The 5720-nt window shown below is 33.3% G+C and overlaps 1 protein-coding gene across 1 annotated transcript in view; it reads right to left on the reverse strand.

The window, feature by feature from the left end:
• Positions 1–515: 515 nt before the first annotated feature.
• Positions 516–5720, reverse strand: part of CPSF6 (cleavage and polyadenylation specific factor 6) — a 26954-nt gene continuing 21749 nt past the window's right edge. Inside the window, exons 10-11 of the mRNA XM_015566542.1 lie at positions 5526–5530; positions 516–527 (exon numbers count right to left, since the gene is read on the reverse strand). The gene's annotated coding sequence lies outside the window, so the exon portion shown is untranslated. The remainder of the gene's footprint in view (positions 528–5525; positions 5531–5720) is intronic.

Raw genomic sequence — 5720 nt, forward strand, 5'->3', positions numbered from 1 at the left:
CATAATTTGAAGCATACAGGTTCAAGAAATTTGGGTCCTGTGTTATAATGCACAGCACTGAAAAAAACCTCATTTAAATCTCAAATTTTCTCATCTTTATTGTTGAAAGTATTACATATGTCCCCTTTTTTCCACACTCTTCCTAGCCTGCCCTGCCCTTTGCCCCGGGCCTTTACCACGCTATTGTCTGAATCCATGGGTTATGCACACTGAAATAAAAATTAGTTTTTTAAAATATATTTTATTGATTTTTCACAGAGAGGGAGAGGGATAAACATTGATTAGAGAGAAACATTGATCAGCTGCTGCCTGCACACTCCCTACTGGGGATGTGCCCGCAACCAAGGTACATGCCTTGGCTGGAATCGAACCTGGGACCTTTCAGTCGGCAGGCTGACGCTCTATCCCCTGAGCCAAACCGGTTTCGTCCGTAGTTTTTTTTTAAACTATAGTCCAGCCCTCTAACGGTCTGAGGGACAGTGAACTGGCCCCCTGTTTAAAACGTTTGAGGACCCCTGCTCTATCCACTAAGCCAAACCGGTTAGGGCAAATTTGTTGGTTTTAAAAGTATTCTATATTATTTTCAAGCTAGCTGGTGAAATATTTTTGCTGTGTTCTACATTTTTATTTGATTAAGATCTAGTAAGATTCATAAAAACTAGACAAATGTTTTCTGAATCTTATATTTAACAATAAAAGAGCCCAGAAATCTTTTAGGTTTCTAAATCTTCATTTCAGTCTAATACCATCTGCTTTAATGACCACCAAATGCCAATACAGATGAAAATAACCACTATCTAGGAGGTTGGCTTAAAGACAAAATACAGACACAGTCCAACTTTTGTTATATTGCACTAGAGGCCCAGTGCACGAAATTCGTGTACTCTGGGGGTGGGGTCCCTCAGCCCAACCTGCGCCCTTGGGGGATGTCCAACTGCCTTGGAGGCAGGAGAGGGTCCTGCCACCGCTGCTGCCCAGCTTCTGGCTGAGCGGCACACCCCACGGGAGCGCAATGACCACCAGGGGGTGGCTTGTGCATTAAGCCTCTGCCCCCTGGTGGTCAGTGTGCGTCATAGTGACTGATCATTCCGCCATTCAATTTTCATATTAGCCTCTTATTTATAGGATGGCCAATAAATACCATTATACAATGGTTAACAAATTATAAATCAAGCAAAAAGAACAAACTGCAAAGTATTATCAAAACTGGTTTATTTTCAATACAAGATAAATACCATGCTTGTTACTAGTGCAGTTTAAGACCAACAATGGCCATATAGCAAACTGCTGAACAATCACCTAAATGCTAAAGAAAGAAAGTAAACATTAAACATAAAATTGCAATTACAAACATCTTAATAAAATGGAATGAGCTTTCTAGTAGAAGCAAATATGGAAGTCTAGTTATCATGGACACCAAAAATATGTCATTTGATTACCTTACCTTTTGCACAGAAATCTTATTGTGTGAAGTCACCATAGAGTCTCAATAGCTAAAATTTCAAGACTTTCTTTGGCCTTCTGGTATTAGACAAATTATTTACAAACCATGATTCAGTAATTCATGGATACTGGAATATGATACAATTTTTTTTGTTAAGGTTTTTCCATCAAAATTGTAAAACAACTTTGTAAGGCTGTACAAGGCTGTAAACTACTTTGCTAATATACCAATGAATGAAGAGGAAGAAGGAATAATAGACCTTTTTTTTAAGGCTAAAGTCATCAATGTTATAGATGCATTCCTTAGAATACACTATTACCCCAAAGATTCCTTTCCCATTAAATACCACCTGAGTACTTCAATTTTCAACATAAAAAAATAAACACGAATCCACCATTGTATTTTAAAATAACTTACAAAATGCTGAGAAGTGTTACGTAGTAACAATGTAACAAGAAAGAAAAATCTTCAAAATGAAATGTTTAATTTCATTTATGAGTCTAATTATGAAATTAATGTAAAACATTTACACCCATGGCAGAGTTTTAGAATACTCACACATGGAATGGAAAACTCTCTGTAGTATATACTATCCGCAGATAACATTTTAAGATTTGTGTAATTTCAATGAAATTCTACCTAATATTTTAAAAGACTCCCATTACAATTTTCATATAGCAGGAAGTCTTTAAAACATTAAAAACCATACTAGCTGCATACTCAGAGCGAATGCCAAAAACCTGAAATTTTAAAGAAACATTGGTTAAGACAAATCTAAATTAATCTGAACAGGATACCATTGTCTGAATATTTTGAATATTCATAAAAATTCACATTGCTTCTTTCTAATGCCAAGAAAGAAGAGTATATTAAGAACTTCCTCCCAGAAGCCTAGACATTGTAGCACATTTTCTATTTCAACTTAATGAAACTTTAATCCTGAATCTTCTGATTTCTCTAAATTAAAACTTTCACATTACTAACATAAGGAATGCTATATGTAAGGCCACATCTTAATAAATTTATAATTTTTGGTTGAATATTTATTTAAAAATTAGTCTAAGGCTTCTAAGAATCAAGTTGCTAAAAAAAATACACCAGTGTTTAAACTGAAGATTAATGTGAAAAAAATAAAACAACAACACATACACTTTAAGAACAGAAAAATAGAATGCTTTGCTACAAAATCCCCACTTAATGTATTTTAGCACAAAAATGTCAGATATGTACAATGGATAAGCATGCATTTAAGTACATACAACTGTGGGAAACACGGACGGCTATGGGATGCAAATGAACTTAGTGAATTAAAATTTAAAGGGCAGGTATCTGCAAAGCGCCAAGAATTTCAATACTATATTCTTGGTAAAGATTCAGAACATAAACTTTCTCTAAAAATAACAAACTGAACATTAAAACACAAAATTGGGGCCATCTTTTAAGATACAGAAAATGCAATGATCATTCAGGTAATAAAAACCAAAATGTCGAGAGCACTCCAACAGAAAGTCTTGTAGTAGCATCTCATTGTATAAAACAATATGTATTTATTTAGTTATTGGCACATTTAAATATGTAAGGGAAAGTCTTTACCCTTCCAACAATTTTCCCCTTTCACTATAAAATGTTATACAACATTCATTAAAACCTGTGTTTAAGAACTGACCTTAAACTACAAAAACAAAAAAAACCCAACAATAACAAAAACAGCAATGTTCTCCACAGGAGAATTTAAAAAAAAATACTTTAAGCTACAATCCATAAGTTACTTGTGAACTCCAAATTGTAGTTAACTGCTTAAGAATATGTGAGGTAAAGGGAACATTAAATGGACTAAACTATGATCACCAGCCACCTCAACTTAGTCCAAATCTTATGAAAACTGACAAAATAAACACTTCCAAATTTACACTGGAATATCTTTTCTACAAAAAATGTCCTTTAATTAAAAGCAGCACACTTCAATTCAAAGTGTTGCTTCAGGAAGCAATAGCATTCAGGTGCTGTATCACTCACATAACTTTACTGACTAAAAGGAATGTGACTGCATAGCACTAATAAATGCTATGGTTTAAAATAAAACTCACGTTTGTTTTCATATCCACTGTAACTAAGAAAAAATTGAAAGGTCTCCGGACTCTCTCTCTCTCTCTCTCTTTTTGGTGTCTATGTAAATAAAGATTTATCTCTTTGGATTGTTTTTTACATAAAATTTTTTTTTTCCAAATCACATCAGCCCATAAACAACAGAAGGGATATAAATAAAACAAGGATTGCAATTTTCACCTTTACAGCTGTACATTCATGTGTTATCAAGTAGAACAAGACTGTGAAATTTAATTAGTCAAACCAAAAAGTTATTTCCTTCTGATGACACTTAAGAAATAATGAACTAGTAGCAAGCAATTCTAGTACACTCACACTGTCTGCAGTAAGTCACATAATGAGATAAGCCATGTAGGGAGAAGAGTGACATAGAATGAGCAATTAAAGGGTTCCACTGATAAAAAGTGAGAAAGTAAATTAAGGATTTAATTAGCATAAAATTTCCAGTTTCATTTCAAGTTCAAACAGATTTCTATGATTCCATTTTAACATTGTTCAGAGAAATGTTTATTCACATGGATACTTACTTACCTTTTAAGATTACTATTAACTAATTTCCCTTGTAATAGATTTATGTCCGTACTGTGCATTAGGGCATTATAATTAAAATATAAAAAACTAGGAAATGACAAAAATGAAAAAACACCTATATACAAAACAAGAAAATCGATTTTGATACAACTCTCAAATAATGTTTAAAAGGCAAGTGCATTTCAACAAGATAAAACACTTTAAAAATTTGAGAGCAAAGAGTTCTGATAAACACCAATGATCCCATGCATGAAAACTCAACAAAATGTTTTAAAATAAAACTGGCAGTAATATGAATCATTTGTAACAGTTAATTTTGAAAGAACTAGTGTGACAGCACACAGATTAAGTGAAGAACTGCAGTGCAAATCTCAGGAGGGTTCTAAAGTTGCACATGGCATAATACCTAGGGTATCTAAACTTTAAGCATTGTCCTAAAATTTGGTGGTACTTTAAAAAAAACCAATGTGTATTATCAGAAGACCTCTCAAAGATAATCAGATCTTAAAAATATTAAAAACAATTTATAGCCTGCTTAAGGATTTTCACTCAAATTTCTGTAGTGATTCAGAATAACCTTCCTATAAAATAGCTAATCAAGGTGACACTGCCTATGCTAATGTTGCAATTAAGATCATATGCTAGGCAAGTGCTTATACTGTGGGCCTTTATGCAAGACAAGTTTGAAAAAAATCTTTGATTAACCAAGTAACTCTAGCATGAATCAATACGTTGCATAAAAATACACAGAATTCTTTAACTGTGGAGATAGATAGGGTATACCTATAATCTCCCATTACACACTTGGGAGAATACAACCTGATGTTAATAAACATCACACCCTTCAGAAATCTATATAGTAACCAGAAAAGAAAACTAAGGCTCTCTTTACTCAAATATGTCTGCTGCATGACTGTATTTACATTGCCCATGGCTTCAAAAATTAACCATAAGCACTATCAATATAAAACCACAAGTAATTGCCGCATCAAATAGAAATTGTCAAAATATTTCTTCGATACCGGAAGGTTACAATTAAGCATTTCAGTACATTTGTGTTGTGACTTAAGCTGCATTACTGTAGCAAATAATGCATGGATTTTAACTAAATTGTTAAAACCACAAAATTGTTTTGACCCCAACACATTGCCTGAATTGCTATGTCTGTGAAATTTCAGTTTTTATAAGTTTACATACCATTCAGCAAAACCACAAGCTAACTAGGTAAAAAGAGCTAGAAAAGCAGAATATAGAAATATTAAATATCCGTGTAATTACCTATCCTAATATCAAACCAAGGGCGACAGACACTTAATTAGTATGTTTAATTGACTGAATGCAAGATTAGATTGATGCATATCCAAAAATGCTATTGCAACGCCTTTTTAGAGGACAGTATAAATGTCATAGTAACATTATCTTTAGATATTGCCTAACACAAGACTTTCCCTGAGGTGTAAACATCAAATAACTTGAACAGCTTTACACATCCGCTCCATTAAACAGTTTATTACAACACTACATCTATTGTAATCAAAGTGGTGCTGTTTACCGGCATTATCATATGAAAAAAAGTTTGGTTTTTAAAATATGTGAACTCCTGAGCTTCCCCTCAGAATCCAAGGTAATGCAAATTAAA

This window comes from Myotis davidii, unplaced genomic scaffold (assembly GCF_000327345.1).
Source record: "Myotis davidii unplaced genomic scaffold, ASM32734v1 scaffold982, whole genome shotgun sequence".
Taxonomy (NCBI): domain Eukaryota; kingdom Metazoa; phylum Chordata; class Mammalia; order Chiroptera; family Vespertilionidae; genus Myotis; species Myotis davidii.